General features: G+C 44.2%; 1 pseudogene; it reads right to left on the bottom strand.

Moving 5' to 3' along the window:
• Window positions 1-7,403: 7,403 nt before the first annotated feature.
• LOC139536648 (general transcription factor II-I repeat domain-containing protein 2B-like) lies at window positions 7,404-9,867 on the bottom strand (annotated as a pseudogene).
• Window positions 9,868-21,243: the final 11,376 nt, after the last annotated feature.

Consider the following 21,243-nt stretch of genomic DNA (forward strand, 5'->3'; position numbering starts at 1 on the left):
TCATGGCCTCTAAACCTTCAAGCTGCATACTGGACCCTATTCCAACTAAACTACTTAAAGAGCTGCTTCATGTGCTTGGCCCTCCTATGTTGAACATAATAAACGGCTCTCGATCCACCGGATGTGTACCAAACTCACTAAAAGTGGCAGTAATAAAGCCTCTCTTGAAAAAGCCAAACCTTGACCCAGAAAATATAAAAAACTATCGAATCTTCCGAATCTTCCAACAGCAAAAGCTGTTGCACAGCAACTCACTGCCTTCCTGAAGACAAACAATGTATACGAAATCATTCAGTCTGGTTTTAGACCCCATCATAGCACTGAGACTGCACTTGTGAAGGTGGTAAATGACCTTTTAATGGCGTCAGACCGAGGCTCTGCATCTGTCCTCGTGCTACTAGACCTTAGTGCTGCCTTTGACACCATCGATCACCACATTCTTTTGGAGAGACTGGAAACCCAAATTGGTCTACACGGACAAGTTCTGGCCTGGTTTAGATCGTATCTGTCGGAAAGATATCAGTTTGTCTCTGTGAATGGTTTGTCCTCTGACAAATCAACTGTACATTTCGGTGTTCCTCAAGGTTCCGTTTTAGGACCACTATTGTTTTCACTATATATTTTACCTCTTGGGGATGTCATTCGAAAACATAATGTTAACTTTCACTGCTATGCGGATGACACACAGCTGTACATTTCAATGAAACGTGGTGAAGCCCCAAAATTGCCCTCGCTAGAAGCCTGTGTTTCAGACATAAGGAAGTGGATGGCTGAAAACGTTCTACTTTTAAACTCGGACAAAACAGAGATGCTTGTTCTAGGTCCCAAGAAACAAAGAGATCTTCTGTTGAATAGGTCCCAAGAAACAAAGAGATCTTCTGTTGAATCTGACAATTAATCTTGATGGTTGTAAATTCGTCTCAAATAAAACTGTGAAGGACCTCGGCGTTACTCTGGACCCTGATCTCTCTTTTGACGAAAATATCAAGACTGTTTCAAGGACAGCTTTTTTCCATCTACGTAACATTGCTGAAATCAGACTTGCTCTTGTTACTTCTAGGTTAGACTACTGCAATGCTCTACTTTCCGGCTACCCGGATAAAGCACTAAATAAACTTCAGTTAGTGCTAAACAGGGCTGCTAGAAACCTGACTAGAACCAATTTTTTTTATCATATTACTCCAGTGCTAGCCTCCTCCCTACACTGGCTTCCTGTTAAGGCAAGGGCTGATTTCAAGGTTTTACTGCTAACCTACAAAGCATTACATGGGCTTGCTCTTACCTATCTTTCCGAGTTGGTCCTGGCTACGGTCACAAGATGCAGGCCTCCTAATTGTCCCTAGAATTTCTAAGCAAACAGCTGGAGGCAGGGCTTTCTCCTATAGATCTCAATTTTTATGAAATGGTCTGCATACCCATGTGAGAGACGCAGACTCGGTCTCAACCTTTAAGTCTATACTGAAGACTCATCTCTTCAGTAGTCTGGCCCAGGAGTGTGAAGGTGAACAGAAAGGCTCTGGAGCAACGAACCACCCTTGCTGTCTCTGCCTGGCCGGTTCCCCTCTCTCCACTGGGATTCTCTGCCTCTAACCCTATTACAGGGGCTGAGTCACTGGCTTACTGGTGCTCTTTCATGCCGTTCCTAGGAGGGGTGCGTCACTTGAGTGGGTTGAGTTACTGACGTGATCTTCCTGTCTGGGTTGGCGCCCCCCCCCTTGGGTTGTGCCGTGGCGGAGATCTTTGTGGGCTATACTCTGCCTTGTCTCAGGATGGTAAGTTGGTTGTTGAAGATATCCCTCTAGTGGTGTGGGGGCTGTGCTTTGGCAAAGTGGGTGGGTGTTATGAATTGTATGAATAAATGACTAAACTATGTATACATTTAGCTATAACTATAACTAATTGAATTACTGTTTTTCTAAATGGAGGAATAATGTTAGTTCATAAGGAAGAGGTTATGGAACATGTATGAGGGTAGAAAGGAATGTCTGTGTGTCTCTAAAGAAAACGAAATGGATCGTTAACCTATGTTTGAACCGACTCAGCTATAACTCTGTGGAGATAAGGGAGAATAGTTCAAGACCTCTGGGTTTTCCGTATCTGGGGGGGGAATGGAACTGTCAGTTAAGTGGTAATAAACTGAGGAGAGATTTCAGGAGATAATGCAGACATATTGTGTAAAGTATGTGCTTGAGTGTGTTGAAATGAACTATTTGATCATCTTTATCCTCGTCGGAGGGGGAGGGATTCTATGACGCTGTTTGTGATATATAAAGTGAGATACATGTTTTTTGGAGGGAGTACTCTCGAGAATAAATACTATTGATTACATTTGGACAAGGGTCTAAGTCTATTTTATGCAAATAAGGATCTTACAAATTCTTATAAACGGACAGAGTGTTTGCTTTGTATAATGAAATTGGTTAATGAACATATAGGAAACGAATTCCTTCAACAGTGGGGTTGTATCCTTCCTGTTTGGCCCTGTCCGGGGGTATCACCGGATGGGGCCACAGTGTCTCCTGACCCCTCCTGTCTCAGCCTCCAGTATTTATGTGCAGTAGTTTATGTGTCGGGGGCTAGGGTCAGTTTGTTATATCTGGAGTACTTCTCCTGTCTTATCCAGTGTCCTGTGTGACTCTCTCTCTCGGAGGACGTGAGCCCTAGGACCATGCCGCAGGACGACCTGGCATGATGACTCCTTGCTGTCCCCAGTCCACCTGGCCGTGCTGCTGCTCCAGATTCAACTGTTCTGCCTGCGGCTATGGAACCCTGACCTGTTCACCGGACATGCTACCTGTCCCAGACCTGCTGTTTTCAACTCTCTAGAGACCGCAGGAGCGGTAGAGATACTCTTAATGATTGGCTATGAAAAGCCAACTGACATTTACTCTTGAGGTGCTGACTTGCTGCACCCTCGACAACTACTGTGATTATTTTTATTTTTATGAACATTTGAACATCTTGGCCATGTTCTGTTATAATCTCCACCCAGCACAGCCAGAAGAGGACTGGCCACCCCTCATAGCCTGGTTCCTCTCGATGTTTCTTCCTAGGTTTTGGCCTTTCTAGGGAGGTTCTCCTAGCCACCGTGCTTCTACACCTGCATTGCTTGCTGTTTGGGGTTTTAGGCTGGGTTTCTGTACAGCACTTTGAGATATCAGCTGATGTACGAAGGGCTATATAAATACATTTGATTTGATTTTGATCCTGACATGACCCTCCAGCATGACAATGCCACCAGACATATTGCTTGTTCTGTGCGTGATTTCCTGCAAGACAGGAATGTCAGTGTTCTGCCATGGCCAGCAAAGAGCCCAGATCTCAATCCCATTGAGCACATCTGAAACCTGTTGGCTCGGAGTGTAAGGGCTAGGGCCATTCCCCCCAGAAATGTCCGGGAACTTGCAGGTGCCTTGTTGGAGGAGTGGGGTAACATCTCACAGCAAGACAGCTGGTGGCCACACCAGATACTGACTGTTACTTTTGATTTTGACCCCTCCTTTGTTCAGGGACACATTATTCAAATTCTGTTAGTCACATGTCTGTGGAACTTGTTCAATTTATGTCTCAGTGTTCATACAAATATTTACACATGTTAAGTTTGCTGAAAATAAACGCAGTTTATAAGAGTATCTTTTTTTGTTGTTGCTGAGTTTGTGACAAGTGGACATTTTGACCATTTGGAGTATTATATGCCTATTATGGACATAACAAAATCGCATAAAATAAGACAAATCTGCTATGGTTCCTGAGTTTACTGTTTAACTGGTATTACACTTTAGCACGTGGGGCGCACTTATTGGTTTCACCTCATTAGTCAGTATGTGTTACACCTTTGCTGGTTTGCCATCTCGTTAGTGGGAAGGCGTTTCACCTGTGCTGGCCCAGGTGATATTTAACAGTGGCTGGCCCAGTGCACCAGTTGGTCTTGAGAGATGTGGAGAGTCAACACCTTTAGTTGGCCCAGTGCACCATCTCCCTAATTGATTTAGAGAAAAACATTCCTTTGTTTGATCTTCCCTGTTTTTGGTTTGCTTTCTGTCTACGTTTTTGGTGTGGGTTTGTCTCTTGGGGAAAATTTAGCGTGTGCTCAGTTGTTGCTAGTCAGCTTTCAGTGGACACCCCCATGAGTGTCTTTCAGAACCCCTCCTGTTTTGGATGTTGTCAGTGACTCTTTGTTAGTTCCCCCTTCTGTTTGAGCGACATTTTTGGTTTTCTTGCTGGGGAACGTAGCAAAATGAGGGCTCGTCAGGGATCTAGTTTCCCATGAGTATGGTAGTCGCTCTAATCACCTACTCCGATGTGCTGCTGCGCCCAGATATTCAAAACACACTTTGTGGTAGAGTTTCTGTCACTTGAAAATAAAGGAGAGCCGCACACTCTAGGAGCTCAGATGCAAACATTTAATTACCAACGTTTCGACAGCCAAGCTGTCTATATCAGGGTATAATCACAAACACTGCGTGATGACTCGTTTTATATAGTGTAAAAAGACACACAGGTGTCTGTAATCATGGCCAAGAGTGGCCTAATATCATTGGTTAATTCTCAAATTTTAAAATGACATACAAAGGACAGCATACAAAAAATAAATGGATAGCATACGATCATAGATTCATTTTAGACTACACAAGCTTACAAACAATTACAATGGCAAAGTCACAATAATCACAAGAATGGCTTCAGATCAAAGTCTACGTTGAGACCGAAGGGAGCAAGGGTCTTTCAAGTTAAAGATCCAGGCAGCCTCTCGTTTTAACAATAAATTATCAAGGTCACCCCCTCTCCTAGGGAGGGTGACATGTTCGATGCCAATATAACGAAGAGACGAAATCAAGTGGCCTGCCTCCCAAAAGTGGGCCGCAACTGGGTAATTCAAGGTTTTGCACCTACTGGTGCTACGATGCTCTGAGATACGTACTTTTAATTCGCGCTTTGTTTTACCCACATTTTTACCACAAGGACAAGTTATAAGATAAATAACTGCCTTAGTGGAGCACTTAATATTACCTTTGATTGGGATCGATTTCCCTGTTTGTGGGTGTTTGAAGGATCTGCATTTATAAGTGCCATTGCATTGAGCACAGCCATTACACTTGTAATTTCCATCTAGTAGGGGCGCAAATAGACGTTCAGGAATATCTTGGTGGCAAATCAGAGTGTACCAATTGGTCTCTGAGATTACGACGAAGGGAAGGTCCGAAAACACATTACGAGACTATCATCGGATTTTAGAATGTGCCAATGTTTGTGAACGATTCCCTTAATTTGTTCAGAGCGCTTTGAATAGCGGGTTCAGAAACGCCTCGTCGACGATGGGCATCGATCCACTCCGACACTCAGAGGGTTAGGTTAGGGGACTACAATCGTGGCCAAAAGTTTTGAATGACACAAATATTAATTTTCAAAGTTTGCTGCTTCAGTGTCACCATGGAATACTGAAGTATAATTACAAGCATTTCATAAGTGTCAGACTTTTATTGACAATTACATGAAGTTGATGCATATAGTCTACATTTACATTACATTTAAGTCATTTAGCAGACGCTCTTATCCAGAGCGACTTACAAATTGGTGCATTCACCTTATGATATCCAGTGGAACAACCACTTTACAATAGTGCATCTAACTCTTTTAAGGGGGGGAGGGTTAGAAGGATTACTTTATCCTATCCTAGGTATTCCTTAAAGAGGTGGGGTTTCAGGTGTCTCCGGAAGGTGGTGATTGACTCCGCTGACCTGGCGTCGTGAGGGAGTTTGTTCCACCATTGGGGTGCCAGAGCAGCGAACAGTTTTGTCTATTTGCAGTGTTGACCTTTCTTTTTCAAGACCTCTGCAATCTGCCCTGGCATGCTGTCAATTAACTTCTGGGCCACATCCTGACTGATGGCAGCCCATTCTTGCATAATCAATGCTTGGAGTTTGTCAGAATTTGTGGGTTTTTGTTTGTCCACCCGCCTCTTGAGGATTGACCACAAGTTCTCAATGGGATTAAGGTCTGTGGAGTTTCCTGGCCATGGACCCAAACTATCAATGTTTTGTTCCCCGAGCCACTTAGTTATCAATTTTTCCTTATGGCAAGGTGCTCCATCATGCTGTAAAAGGCATTGTTCGTCACCAAACTGTTTCTGGATGGTTGGGAGGATGTGTTGGTACCATTCTTTATTCATGGCTGTGTTCTTAGGCAAAATTGTGAGTGAGCCCACTCCCTTGGCTGAGAAGCAACCCCACACATGAATGGGCTCAGGATGCTTTACTGTTGGCATGACACAGGACTGATGGTAGCACTTAACTTGTCTTCTCTGGACAAGCTTTTTTCTAGATGCCCCAAAAGGGCAAATGACTTTACCCCAGTCCTCGGCAGTCCAATCCCTGTACCTTTTGCAGAATATCAGTCTGTCCCTGATGTTTTTCCTGGAGGGCCATCCTCAAAGTCTTCGCCTCACTGTGCGTGCAGATGCACTCACACCTGCCTGTTGCCATTCCTGAGCAAGCTCTGTACTGGTGGTGCCCCGATCCCGCAGCTGAATCAACTTTAGGAGACGGTCCTGGCGCTTGCTGGACTTTCTTGAGCGCCCTGAAGCCACCTTCACAACAATTGAACCGCTCTCCTTGAAGTTCTTGATGATCCGATAAATGGTTAATGTAGGTGCAATCTTACTGGCAGCAATATCCTTGCTTGTGAAGCCCTTTTTGTGCAAAGCAATGATGACGGCACGTGTTTCCTTTCAGGTAACCATGGTTGACGGAGGAAGAACAATGACTCCAAGCACTACCCTCATTTTGAATCTTCCAGTCTGTTATTCGAACTCAATCCTCGTCAACACTCACACATGTGTTAACAAGAGAATCACTGACATGTCAGCTAATGTTTTTTGGGGATTCAGTTAATTTGCAATTAAATGCAATTCATCTGAACACTCTTCATAACATTCTGGAGTATATGCAAATTGCCATCACTCAAACTGAGGCAGCAGACTTTGAAAATGTGTATTTGTCATTCTCAAAACTTTTGGCCACGACTGTACACTCAACATCCGTAGATGTCAAGCTAGCACAGATCACCGTACATATAACCATCCCTTCAAAATGCTAAAATGTAACTGACACAAAGAAAAAAACAGGAAAATATAGACAAAACATATTTTAAAAGGAGAGGTGGGGGGTTATATTCTAAATATTTGTTATCGTTGTAGGTTTAGGGAAAGACATCTGGATCTCCCTAGAGCAGGGGTGTCAAACTCATTTTCACCGAGGGCCACATCAGCATAATGGCTGTCCTCAAAGGGCCAGATGTAACTTATAAATGTAATCGAATGTAATGTAAAATAAATGTAACTCAATGTTAAATAACTCATTATTTATTATAACTTATTCAAGTGACAATTACAGTTGCATAGAAAATATATGTTTGCTTGTAGCTCTAACATAAATCCTTTTAAATTGTCAGCTTATGAAAACCCACAACTCCATTAATGAAGGATCAAACTGTCCAAGTGAATAAAGAAAAATAACATAAAACTGAGCTGCAAAGAACATGTATGACACATGTAGCATTTTACAAAAAAAGGCTGCACACAGCCTTGCACCCAACTGATGGTTTGATGACAACAATTTGTCTGCATACACATAAACCTGCAAACATGAAATAATTACTACAGCAGCTACACATAAATAATATGTAATCAACTAAAAATACCAAAATAAAGGTTGACTCAGTTCACAACTATATTGGTCAAGTTTTTCGTTTAGTCTTTGATGAGGAGATGCTGCCTGTCCTTGAACACACCAAGTGGATTCTCTCTACTATCGATTGATCATGTTCTGAAAATGATAAACACAAAACAAAATGCAAGCACAATCATTAAATTGCACACAGTTTAACTGTTCTTCTTCTTGGTTGAATTACATTTTATTATATTTTAATTAAGTTTAAAAAAAAAAATGCTTGCCTGTGTTTTCTGACCAGATGTCTGACACCGTTTTCCCGTTACCAGTGTGTCAATGTCTGGTTTTAGGTCCTGTGCTGAGGCAATGCGTAGAACAGCATGGAGGTTGTCATCCGTGAGGCGTGATCTGTGCTTGTTTTTGTTCAGATTCATTATGGAAAAAACTGTTCGCACAGATAGGTGCTCCCAAACATGGACAGAACACGGGCAGCATGAAGTCGAAGCTGTGGCATCAAACCAGGAGGCAGCAGACGGTAAAAGTCCTGGATTGTAGCATCCTGAAACTTTGCTCTCAGGCCACTGTCGCTTTGAAGCTCAATTAGCTCCATCTGAAGGTGTTGGGGTGCAGTGCAGACATCGGTGGTGAAAGGATTGGCAAAGATGTCAAAGCCAGACTGTTGTGCTCTGAAGTCAGAGAAGCGCCGATCAAACTCAGTCTTTAACCAGCTCAGTTTGGTAGCCAACTATGAAAAAGTCTCGGGAAATGAGGCTGACATGCTCTGACAAACAGGAAAGTGAACAAGATTGTCCTGTTTCACTTGCCACATCCATAAGTCCAATTTACGCTGGAAAGCCGTGATCGTGTTGGACATCTGCGTGATGACTTGTTTGCGTCCCTGCAGCTTCTGATTCAGCTGGGCGAGATGGTCGGTTATGTCACACAACACAGCAAAGTCACACATCCACTTTGGATCTGATAGTTCAGACATGAGTTTTCCTTTACTCTGCATAAAAAGAGCAATGTCTTTCCTGAGCTCGAAAAATCGCTTGAGGACTTTGCTCCTACTCAGCCACCGCACTTCTGTATGGTACAGCACATCCCCGTGTTCCGAGCCCATCTCCAGCAAAAACTGCTGGAACTGACGGTGATTCAGGCTACGCGCCCGAATGAAGTTCACTGTTTTCATGACTGTGGTCACAATGTCCTCCATCCCCAGCACCTTCCCTCACAAAGTTTCTTGATGGATAATGCAATGATACGTTATCAAAGGCGTGTGACAGTTCATTTTTTGCATTTTCCCCTTCATTAGTCCAACCAAGCCCACTTTTCCTCCGCATATTGCCGGTGCACCGTCTGTAGTTAATCCTACCAAGTTTTCCCACTGCAATGCATTTTTACTTACGGACTTTTCTACCGCATCAAAAATGTTCTGATCCTGTCGTGGTCCCACGCATTGCAGCCACATCCAACAGCTCCTCAGTGATAGAGAGGTTCGACTTTACGCCTCTAATAAAAATTGATAACTGCGCTGTGTCTGTGTTATCTGTGCTTTCATCAACAGCTAATGAAAAAGCTGTGTAGCTGCGTGTCTCCTCGGCCAGCTGTGTTGTAAGATTTTCTGCTAGTTCCTTCACTCGGTCGGCGATGGTGTTTCTTGATAAACTGACATTTTTAAAAGTCTGTAACTGGTCGGGACAAACCTGCTCACAGACCTTCAGCATGCACTGCTTCAAAAACGCTCCCTCTGAAAAAGACTTGGAAGCGTGGGCGATTTCTTCAGCCACAATGAAGCTAGCTTTCACCGCGGCCTCGTTTTTGGCTGTGGATTTCATGAACAAACTCTGCTGCGACCGCAGTTTGCCTTTTAATTCTTGGTCAATTTGTTGCTTTTCTTGAAGGCTAGCTTTAGCGTACTTAGCTCCGTGTTTGGTGTCAAAATGTCGACGCAGATTGTACTCTTTGACAACCGACACCGCCTCGTAACACAAAAGACATACCGGTCTTTCTCCTTGAAGCACAAACAAGTATTCGCCTTCCCATCTTTCTTGAAACAGTCTTCCGTCTGCATCAACTTTTCTCTTTCTGGACATTTTGGGATCATTATTTATATCTCAATTCCACTCGTTGGCATGGACACTGCCGTGGCTAGCGTAGTCGAAAGGCATTGTGGGAATGTAGTTTTTGGTCAAAGCACGCTCTTAATTTATTTTTGGGTATTTATTTTTAGACACTCAAAACTTTTAAGCTCTCGCAGGCCACATAAAATGACCTGGCGGGCCACATATGGCCCGCGGGCCTTGAGTTTGACACATATGGTGTAAGGGGTTCAGATAAAGGTGAGAATTTGAGTGAGATGCAGTTAAGGTTGGTGGGGGGTTAGAGTAAAGGTGCCTGCGCAGCTCAATACCCTCCCGCTTTAAAATAAAGTTTCTACTACTGGCATATTTGATACAACTTTTTAATCGTATCCTTGAGTTTCTCCCACCACACCCCAATATTAACATGCTTAATAGGATTATTTAATTAAATATTAATACATCTAGAAATTACATTTATATATGTATCTTCTTTAAGCAAGCTAGCATTCAAACCCCTCTCCACACCAAAATGTATTTGAAATGACACTACTGCTGTAAAGTTATGACATCCTCTGAACATGCTGTACCACTTCTTCCTTAGCTGGACATCAATTCTGCTTTGTTTTAATTCATTTATAACCACCTGCCTTCTCAAACACTCTTCTGTTTGGATTTTCAGCCCTCCATATATATCTACTAGAATCTAGGGGTGTCAAACTCATTTCGCATCGTGGGCCACATACGGCCTAGGGAGATGTCAAGTGGGCCGGACCATTAAAATTATACCATACTCTGCTATAAATAACCAAAATATCATGTCTTTCCTTTGTTTTGGTGTAAAGAAGCACAAGAACATTAGGAAAATATTGAAATTTAATGAACTATCCTTTTACAAAACATTTCATGAAACACCTCATATTTCCTTAGACAAATGTGCAATTTACTTTTATCATTCACAAATATGCATTGCAACTGATCCCACTGATTGTACAAAGGCACAAAACTTTAATTGGTACTGAAAAATATAGTAATGCACTTTAAGATTAAATGAGACTTTTAAAGAAAGGAATTTTTAAACCACTTACACATACGCATATAAAATCTAAATGTAATCCCTGCGTACACCTTACAAACTAAGGAGAGTGATTTTAAATGTGTAATGAAGAAAGTGTTCGCCTGTCCTGTAAATCTGTAAACTTCATACATGAAACATACATACACATACAATACATACTGAAAATTTATGGAGTTGTATGAACAGTAGAATTCCATCACACAACTTTTGTTTTGAAGCTGCTGACTAACATTAAAGTGCACATTTTTTTAAATCACCACAGTAAGGATTCATCTTCACAGAGCTGTATTCTTTCAATGCAAACAGTATCTAAGGCAGCATTTTAAAGGTGTTAGTCTAGTCTGGACTTGTATTTGTTCCTGAAACTTGGCATCTTTTGGCCTGTACAAGTGCATCAACACCAGGTGTCATGTCCTGACTAGCTGTCACTTTCAGAATCTCATTTAAGTGCTTGTTTGTGAGCCTTGAACGCATTTTTGTTTTATTGATATTCATCACTGAGAAAATTTGTTCACAAAGGTAGGTTGTCCCAAACATGCACAAAATTTTAGCAGCCAGGGCTGTTAATTTGGGGTACCCTGGTAGTAGATACTGATAAAATCTGTCCAGACCTACAGAGGCAAATTTGCCCTTCAAATCTGCATCACACTGCAAATCAATTATCTCTAGCTGAATTTCGACCGGCAGATCAGAAGCTTTAACTGTGAAAGGTGAGCGAAAAACTGAAAATTCTGTCTCAAGTTCACCAAATACCTGAAAACGTTTCTCAAACTCCCGCAGTAGTCCTGCAATTTTGTCTTTGTACCGTTTCATGTCCGCATCAGGTCTGGTCACACACACATCTCTCAGACAGGGGAAATGAGCAGGGTTGCCATTTGCCAGTTGCATCTCCCACAAAGTCAGCTTCAACTTAAATGCATGTATGTTGTCAGAAAACTGTGACAACTTTTTTGCGGCCTTGCAACATTTTGTTCAGATTGTTCAAGTGTTCAGTAATATCAACCAAGAATGCAAGGTCCCGTAGCCATTCCTGAGATTGTAATTCCAACACCGGTTTTCCTTTTTTCTCCATGAACTGTCCGATTTCCTCTCGTAGATCAAAGAAATGCCTCAGCACAGCGCCTCGGCTTAACCATCTCACTTCAGTGTGGTATGGCAGGCTGTGGGTAATGTTGCTGTCGCTGAGAAGTTTGTCAAACTGACGATGGTTCAGACCTCTGGACCGGATGAAATTTACAGTGCGAACAACCACCTCCATGACGTGGTCCATTTTCAGCGACTTGCAACACAATGCCTCCTGGTGCAAAATACAGTGAAATGTCCAGAAACGATCTCCTCCATTAAGGGCTTGTACTTTGTCTTTGAACTTTGTCGCGACACCTGCTTTCTTTCCGACCATGGATGGCGCGCCGTCTGTAGCCAGGCTGACAGCGCGGGACCAGTCCACTCCAACTCTGTCCAATGCAGCAACGACAGAGCCGAAAATGTCCTCGGCTGTTGTGGTGTCCATCATTGGCACCAACTCAAGAAACTCTTCAGTAACAGTCAATGTCTCATCAACTCCTCGAATAAATATGGCCAGTTGGGCCACGTCTGTGATGTCAGTGCTCTCGTCAATTGCCACGGAAAATGCAATAAATGACTTGACTCTCTGTTTCAATTGACTGTCTAAATCTGCCGATAGTTCCGAAATCCTCTCTGCTATAGTATTCCTCGTCAGGCTAATATTGGCAAAAGCTTGTCGCTTCTCGGGACATACAAGTTCAGCCGCCTTCATCATGCATCGTTTAACAAAGTCACCGTCGGAATACGGCTTCGATGCTAATGCTATTTCGCTAGCAATTAGGTAGCTGGCTTTTACCGCTGCTTCACTGACTTCTCGGCTCTGGATGAAAGTTGACTGCTGTTTCCTCAGACCCGCCAGCAATTCGTTAATCTTATCTCTTCTCAGTTGTCCTTGCAAGCCGTCATATTTTTCGCTGTGATGAGTCTCGTAGTGGCGTTGAATATTATATTCCTTCAATACCGAAACTTGTTGCAAACACACCAAGCACGAAGGTTTTCCGTGCATCTCTGTAAATAAATAGGACGTGGTCCATTTTTCTTTGAAAATTCTACACTCATCTACTTTTCTCCGTTTGGATAACGACATTTTGGCTAATGAGGGTGTAGCGGAGAGGTAGAGACCAAGGTATTAACAACGTCGTAACAAGCAGCAGATGGCGCATTGATACCGTCTGCTGTTTTCAGTCTGTCTCAGTGATGCGGCTTGTCTTCTACTCTGATGGAAAGAGTGCGCCCCTTAGCGGATAATCCATGAATTGCAGCGAATTAAAAATATTAATTCCATGTCTTTTATGCATTTTTTCCACTTTCAAATTATCCTGCGGGCCTGATCGAACCTCCTTGGGGGCCGGTTCCGGCCCGCAGGCCGTATGTTTGACACCCCTGTACTAGATCTTCCTCATTAATAAGTTTCCATAAAGCATTTCTAGAAGAATCATAACTGAAACTATCACGAGAGACATCCATTCTACTACACTTCACATTAAAGTCTCCTACCAGTATAGTTTTCTGAGCACTGTGTTTTTAGGTTGTGAAACATATCTCTCCTTTCAGATCCAATGTTTGAAGCATAAACATTAATTAAACGAAAAGTGACATTTTGAACTTCAAAATCAATTACAATAAGTCTGCCATGATTGTCTGCATATACTTGTTTGACATTTTGAACCACATTTTTTATCATAATAGCCACTCCACATGTTTTATTACTTCTGTGACTACAAAAGATTAGATCAGACCATTTACTCTTAATCTCCTGTATTGGAGTCCGTCCAATTTAGTCTCCTGAAAACACAACATGTCTGCCTTTACAGACACCAAAACCTGCTCAAATTTGCTCATGTTTCTCAAACTGTTACCAATTAGGGATGCAACTTTAATCATTATTAATGTGTGCAGAAATATAATCAGAATCAAACAAGTCATTTCAAAATATACTTTATTTTTTCCAAATCCCATCATCTCCCTAGCTTTCGACAATGACCTCTTATTTCTTGCAAACATCTGAGGATCCTCACTATCTATTTCATCATCCGTCTCATGACTTGGATTTGTGAGGGGAGCAGCAGTCAAGCCTTTTGAAAAGTGTGCTTTAACAGTGCCATCGACTTCAGTGGACCCAGTCCTCTCCTTGGTGTCATTTTTACACAGGCTTAAGACTGGCTCAGGCACCTGAGAAGCACCTTGCACCATCTCTACCTGTGTATCTAGTTCACCCATCATGTTCTGCTGTTCCACCTTGCCAGCAGCAGAGACTAAAACTGCGTCTCGTGTATTGCCAGACGACATTAGACTGTCTCTGGAATCACCTGTATCTGCGACACACTCCATGTCACTCTCTCCCTCCCTCTCCATAGGCACACTCCCCTCATCTTCCTCAGAAGTGAGGTCCATTGTTTGCAAAAAATAAGTGATCTTTTCCCTTATTACATCTACATTTATCTATGGGTCTGTCACACATTCTGCACACATTAACCTGTTTGGGATAGCCCCCCTTTTTCTCAATTTCCGCCTGAAAACATACCCTAATCTAACTGCTTGTAGCTCAGGCCTAGAAGGAAGGATATGCATATTCTTGGTATCATTTGAAAGGAAACATTCTGAAGTTTGTGTAAATGTGAATTGAATGTAGGAGAATATAACACAATAGATTTGGTAGAAGAAAATACAAGGAAATCAACAGACGTTTTTTGTTCTTTTACTGTTGTTGCATCTTTAAAAATCAACAAGAAAGGCCAAACATTCAGTTATGATACTGGGGATAATTTCAAATCAGAACAGAGGTAGGCAACAGTATTTGACCAAAGTTTCAGATGGATACCTTCAGGAATGAGTGAGGTACATGCCATTGAGCATGAAGTCAACCAGGTGTCCCTCACAAGTTTCCCAAATGTACCCAAGTGGCCGAATTGGTACAATGATGCAATGATACAAATAACTATATACAAAACAATTATTCTAACATACCCCAAAAAATATATACTTGAAAAATTCAACAACAAAAAAAATATTAACAAGGTGAACTATTTACACTTCAATGTTCAATCATGTGAAGACTCTCTGTCCTCTACACAATGTTGCGCTCCTGATGCCATATCCCATAGCAGTCTCTCTCTGGTGTGAAACAGAGGGTCACAGCACAGGTGGTGCAGGTGACAGGGGACTTCTTATGACACAGGGCACAACGAAGCCGCCCTACTGAGCCCCTTTTTCCCTGAGGCACATCCCTGCCTGCAATGATGAACTTCAGCATGTGCGTACCGCTGGTTGGAGCAGAAGGGACAGAGGTAGAGGGGACAGTGTTCTTGCTACAGTGTTCTTGCTGTAGTTAGCAAGCTCCTGGATGAGCTGCTCCCTAAAGGGTAGCTGTGAGATGGGGGGCTGTCCACAGTTCTTGGCCATTTCCTTCTGGAGGATGAAGGAATTCACCACAGCAATGTCAATAAAATGATAAAACAAAGTTTTGTATCATTTCATGGTTTTGTGAAGAACATTATAGTATCATATCAGCGCATCCGATAGGTCTACACCTCCCATGCTCTTATTGTAATCCTTCACAGCATCGAATGGGGACATTTCTGGCCGTCCAAGCGCCTGTAGGACCTTTCAAACGTCGAACAACGTGATCCCCACCGAAGGACTTGTGAATAGTGGAACACATGACAACCTCTCGAGTGTCCATCCACTTCACAAAGAGCAAACCATCTTCGCGGATCCATCTCATGGTACCCCGCTCAGCCCGCTTAGGCATGTCGTTCACCCTGGTTTTTGGAAAACCCACTCTGTTGGTCCGAATGGTGCCACAGGCCCACATCTCCAGCTTCCTCAGGTCTGTGAACAGGGTAGGGCTTGTGTAGAAGTTGTCTACAAATAGTTTGTAGCCCTTCCCCAGCAGCTGGAAATCTAATAACTGCATCACAGAGTCATAACTGAGTCCCTTACCGCTCGCACAAGTGTTCTTCCCCTCATAGACCAAAAAATTGCACGTGTATGCACACGCAGAATCGGCCAAAACAAACAGCTTGTAACCCCATTTTGTCGGTTTGTTACGCATGTACTGCTTTAGGCCAATTCTGGCCTTTGAGGCTACCATTCTCTCATCTACAGTGGGGAGAACAAGTATTTGATACACTGCCGATTTTGCAGGTTTTCCTACTTACAAAGCATGTAGAGGTCTGTAATTTTTATCATAGGTACACTTCAACTGTGAGAGACGGAATCTAAAACAAAAATCCAGAAAATCACATTGTATGATTTTTAAGTAATTAATTTGCATTTTATTGCATGACATAAGTATTTGATCACCTACCAACCAGTAAGAATTCCGGCTCTCACAGACCTGTTAGTTTTTCTTTAAGAAGCCCTCCTGTTCTCCACTCATTACCTGTATTAACTGCACCTGTTTGAACTCGTTACCTGTATAAAAGACACCTGTCCACACACAATCAAACAGATTCCAACCTCTCCACAATGGCCAAGACCAGAGAGCTGTGTAAGGACATCAGGGATAAAATTGTAGACCTGCACAAGGCTGGGATGGGCTACAGGACAATAGGCAAGCAGCTTGGTGAGAAGGAAACAACTGTTGGCGCAATTATTAGAAAATGGAAGAAGTTCAAGATGACGGTCAATCACCCTCGGTCTGGGGCTCCATGCAAGATTTCACCTCGTGGGGCATCAATGATCATGAGGAAGGTGAGGGATCAGCCCAGAACTACACGGCAGGACCTGGTCAATGACCTGAAGAGAGCTGGGACCACAGTCTCAAAGAAAACCATTAGTAACACACTACGCCGTCATGGATTAAAATCCTGCAGCGCACGCAAGGTCCCCCTGCTTAAGCCAGTGCATGTCCAGGCCTGTCTGAAGTTTGCCAATGACCATCTGGATGATCCAGAGGAGGAATGGGAGAAGGTCATGTGGTCTGATGAGACAAAAATAGAGCTTTTTGGTCTAACTCCACTCGCCGTGTTTGGAGGAAGAAGAAGTATGAGTACAACCCCAAGAACACCATCCCAACCGTGAAGCATGGAGGTGGAAACATCATTCTTTGGGGATGCTTTTCTGCAAAGGGGACAGGACGACTGCACCGTATTGAGGGGAGGATGGATGGGGCCATGTATCGCGAGATCTTGGCCAACAACCTCCTTCCCTCAGTAAGAGCATTGAAGATGGGTCGTGGCTGGGTCTTCCAGCATGACAACGACACGAAGCACACAGCCATGGCAACTAAGGAGTGGCTCCGTAAGAAGCATCTCAAGGTCCTGGAGTGGCCTAGCCAGTCTCCAGACCTGAACCCAATAGAAAATCTTTGGAGGGAGCTGAAAGTCCGTATTGCCCAGCGACAGCCCCGAAACCTGAAGGATCTGGAGAAGATCTGTAGGGAGGAGTGGGCCAAAATCCCTGCTGCAGTGTGTGCAAACCTAGTCAAGAACTACAGGAAACGTATGATCTCTGTAATTGCAAACAAAGGTTTCTGTACCAAATATTAAGTTCTGCTTTTCTGATGTATCAAATACTTATGTCATGCAATAAAATGCAAATTAATTACTTAAAAATCATACAATGTGATTTTCTGGATTTTTGTTTTAGATTCCGTCTCTCATAGTTGAAGTGTACCTATGATAAAAATTACAGACCTCTACATGCTTTGTAAGTAGGAAAACCTGCAAAATCGGCAGTGTATCAAATACTTGTTCTCCCCACTGTATGTAAGGGAACTCCCCCCTCAATTGTACAAAATAACATGGCAAGTTATTGGCATAGAGCGAACCATACACACGATGGAAAAATACACTATTTCTGGCGGTGTTTCATCCAAAGTTGATGGCAAATGCCATATTGTAAATGAGCTGTGTAACACCCCAAAAATCCTATAGTGGGCGAGTGTGTTCTATCTTAATTTTTCATATGCTTACTGTAACGCAAGTCAAAACCCAAGAGTCAAATTTTGAGATTTTGAAAGTTTTGGCAAAAACTTATCACCCCCTTAAAGTGCTTTCTGGACCGTTTTTTGAAATTCTTTCCATTTTTACGTCAATTACACATGTATAAGAACTGTATGAAAATACTTTAGTCACATTTTACTATCATAATTTTTTATAAATGTTTACTTGTCCTTAAGTAATATGTTTTGTGCATTTGCAATCTGATTTAATATGAAGTCAAAAATGTGAATAAATTAGAAAACTTATCACCCCCAAACCTCCATAAATCACTCAGGCCAGCACCCATTGATTTGGGGCCGTAGTATAGTGCTCCCATGGACGTCTGGATGACACCTAAAAGCATTTAAAACCGTTTTGAAAAATGACGCCTGGTAACCCAAAACATGAAAAAGAATATTTTTTGTTTGGAAAGCTCCATAAATCACTCAGGCCGGACCCCATTGACTCGAGAAGAAAAAACAAAAAATATTTTTCAGGAAAAAAAACATAGAATATTTTCTGACTTTTTTGGAAAACCTCCATAAATCACTCAGGCCAACACCCATTGATTTTTGTCCGTAGAATAGTGCTCCCAGAGCGGGTATGGAGGTCTGGATGCCCCCTAAACGTGGCACCTGGTAACCCCAAAAAAATAACAGGTGCACGAACAGTGAGCTTTTCTTTGACATCTGTTTAGAGAAATGACTGATTTACAGTTCATGAAGGTTGCCTAATCACATACTTAAAGTTTTGTAAAGATCTGACTTTTTTAACCCTTTGAAACAGCACCTATGACCCCATTTTAAGGCACTTCCGGTTGTCACAGGAAGCTATAAGTAAATACCTATCCTGATCGTGGTATGCTTTTACAGAATCCTGAGTTTTAAGTCTATACGTTAAGAACTGACTGATTTACACAGGGTTGAATGCACTATAAATCACAAACTGCTGGTTGGGTATGGCAAAACACTTTTAGGGTGATTGTATCACTTCCGGTTGCTCCAGGAAGCTTAGAATCAACACAGGTAGACCTCATAGTGGCTTGATGGATTGTTATCAAAGACAGGTTCATAAGACCTTCATAACCCACATTGGCTTCAGGTTGAATTTGGAGGTGCAGTCAATGTATTCCTATGGGGCGAAATGTCATTGTAAACTGTTTGATGTACAGCTGTATTTTATAGACTTACATTGATCAGATACACCCCAGAGTGGTCACATTTAGCCTCCTCCACCTCCTTCACCAACATGTTCTTATACAGGCCTGGTCTGTGGCCATATATGGAGGTAAAATAGGCACACAGGTACCCAGAAAACCGGTACTGATTCCTCTGTGTTCTTGTTTCTTCCAATGTCTTCCAATGTTTCTGTGGGAACATGAAAATAAAAAAAGGCAGCTTCATAATCCCACTCTGTAATGCACTCTATACACCTCTGACGTCTATAAGTGTTTAAAAACAGTGACATCACAGATTGTAACGGCTGTCGTAGTCGTTCTCCTCCTCAGACGAGGAGGAGCATGGATCGGACCAAGATGCGGATTGGTAAGAGTTCATATTTAATGGAACATCAACAAGACACTACAAAATACAAAACAACAAACGTGACTAACCCGAAACAGTCCTGTGTGGCCCAAACACTGACACAGGAACAAACACCCACAAAACACAAGTGAAACCCTGGCTGCCTTAGTATGATTCTCAATCAGGGACAACGATTGACAGCTGTCTCTGATTGAGAATCATACCAGGCCGAACACAAAATCCCAACATAGAAAATCAAACATAGACAACCCACCCAACTCACGCCCTGACCAACTAAAATAAATACAAAACAAAGGAAAACAGGTCAGGAACGTGACAGAACCCCCCCCCTTAAGGTGCGAACTCCGGGCGCACCAGTACAAGGTCTAGGGGAGGGTCTGGGTGGGCGTCTGTCCACGGTGGCGGCTCTGGCGCTGGTCGTGGTCCCCACCCCACCATAGTCAACCCCCGCTTCCGTGGCCTCCTCCCAATATCCACCCTCCATGTCAATCCCACTATACCAAAGGGCAGTAACAGACTGAGGGGTAGCACCTGACTGAGGGGTAGCACCTGACTGAGGGGCGGATCCTGGCTGGCGGAAGGCTCTGGCGGATCCTGGCTGGCGGAAGGATCTGGCGGATCCTGGCTGGCGGAAGGCTCTGGCGGATCCTGGCTGGCGGAAGGCTCTGGCGGATCCTGGCTGGCGGAAGGCTCTGGCGGATCCTGGCTGGCGGAAGGCTCTGGCGGATCCTGGCTGGCGGAAGGCTCTGGCGGATCCTGGCTGGCGGAAGGCTCTGGCGGATCCTGGCTGGCGGAAGGCTCTGGCGGATCCTGGCTGGCGGAAGGCTCTGACGGATCCTGGCTGGACGGCTCTGGCTGGTCCTGGCTGGACGGCTCTGGCTGGTCCTGGCTGGACGGCTCTGGCTGGTCCTGGCTGGATGGCTCGGGACAGACGGGCAGCTCTGAACAGACGGGCACCGCTGGGCAGGCAGACAGTTCAGACCACGCTGGGCAGGCAAGCAGCGCAGGCGGCGTTGGGCAGACGGCCGACTCTGACCTGCTGAGGCGCACAGTAGGCCTGGTGCGTGGTGCCGGAACTGGAGGCACTGGGCTGGAGACACGCACCACAGGGAGAGTGCGTGGAGGAGGAACAGCGCACTGGAAGCCTGGTGCGTGGTGTTGGCACTGATGGTACTAGGCTGGGGTGGGAAGGTGGCGCCGAATATACCGGACCGTGAAGGAGGACACGCGCTCTTGAGCACCGAGCCTCCCCAACCTTACCAGGTTGAATGGTCCCCGTAGCCCTGCCAGTGCGGCGAGGTGGAATAGCCCGCACTGGGCTATGCAGGCGAACCGGGGACACCACCTGTAAGGCTGGCGCCATGTACATGGCACCCGGCTCGATGCCCAACCTAGCCCTCCCAGTGCGGCAAGGTGGAATAGCCCGCACTGGGCTAAGCACGCGTACTGGGGACACCGTGCGCTCCACCGCATAACACGGTGTCTGCCCAGTACGACGCCCTCTCACTCCACGGTAAGCCCGGGGAGTTGGCTCGGGTTTCCAACCCGGCTTCGCCACACTCCCCTTTAGCTCCCCCCTAATAAATTTTTGGGTGAGCCTCTCGGGCTTCCAGCCGCTCTGCCTTGCCTTCGCCTCATAAAACCTCCTCTCCGCTTTCGCTGCCTCCAGCTCCGCTTTGGGGCGGCGACACTCCTCTGGCTCTGCCCAGGGTCCTTTCCCGTCTAGGATCTCCTCCCAAGTCCATTCCTCTTTTCCCCATTGCGGTTGTTCTTGCCGTCCTTCTCCAATCCGCTTGGTCCTGTTTTGGTGGGTGTTTCTGTAACGGCTGTCGTAGTCGTTCTCCTCAGACGAGGAGGAGCATGGATCGGACCAAGATGCGGATT

Source organism: Salvelinus alpinus, chromosome 13 (genome assembly GCF_045679555.1).
Source record: "Salvelinus alpinus chromosome 13, SLU_Salpinus.1, whole genome shotgun sequence".
In the NCBI taxonomy this organism is placed as follows: Eukaryota; Metazoa; Chordata; class Actinopteri; order Salmoniformes; family Salmonidae; genus Salvelinus; species Salvelinus alpinus.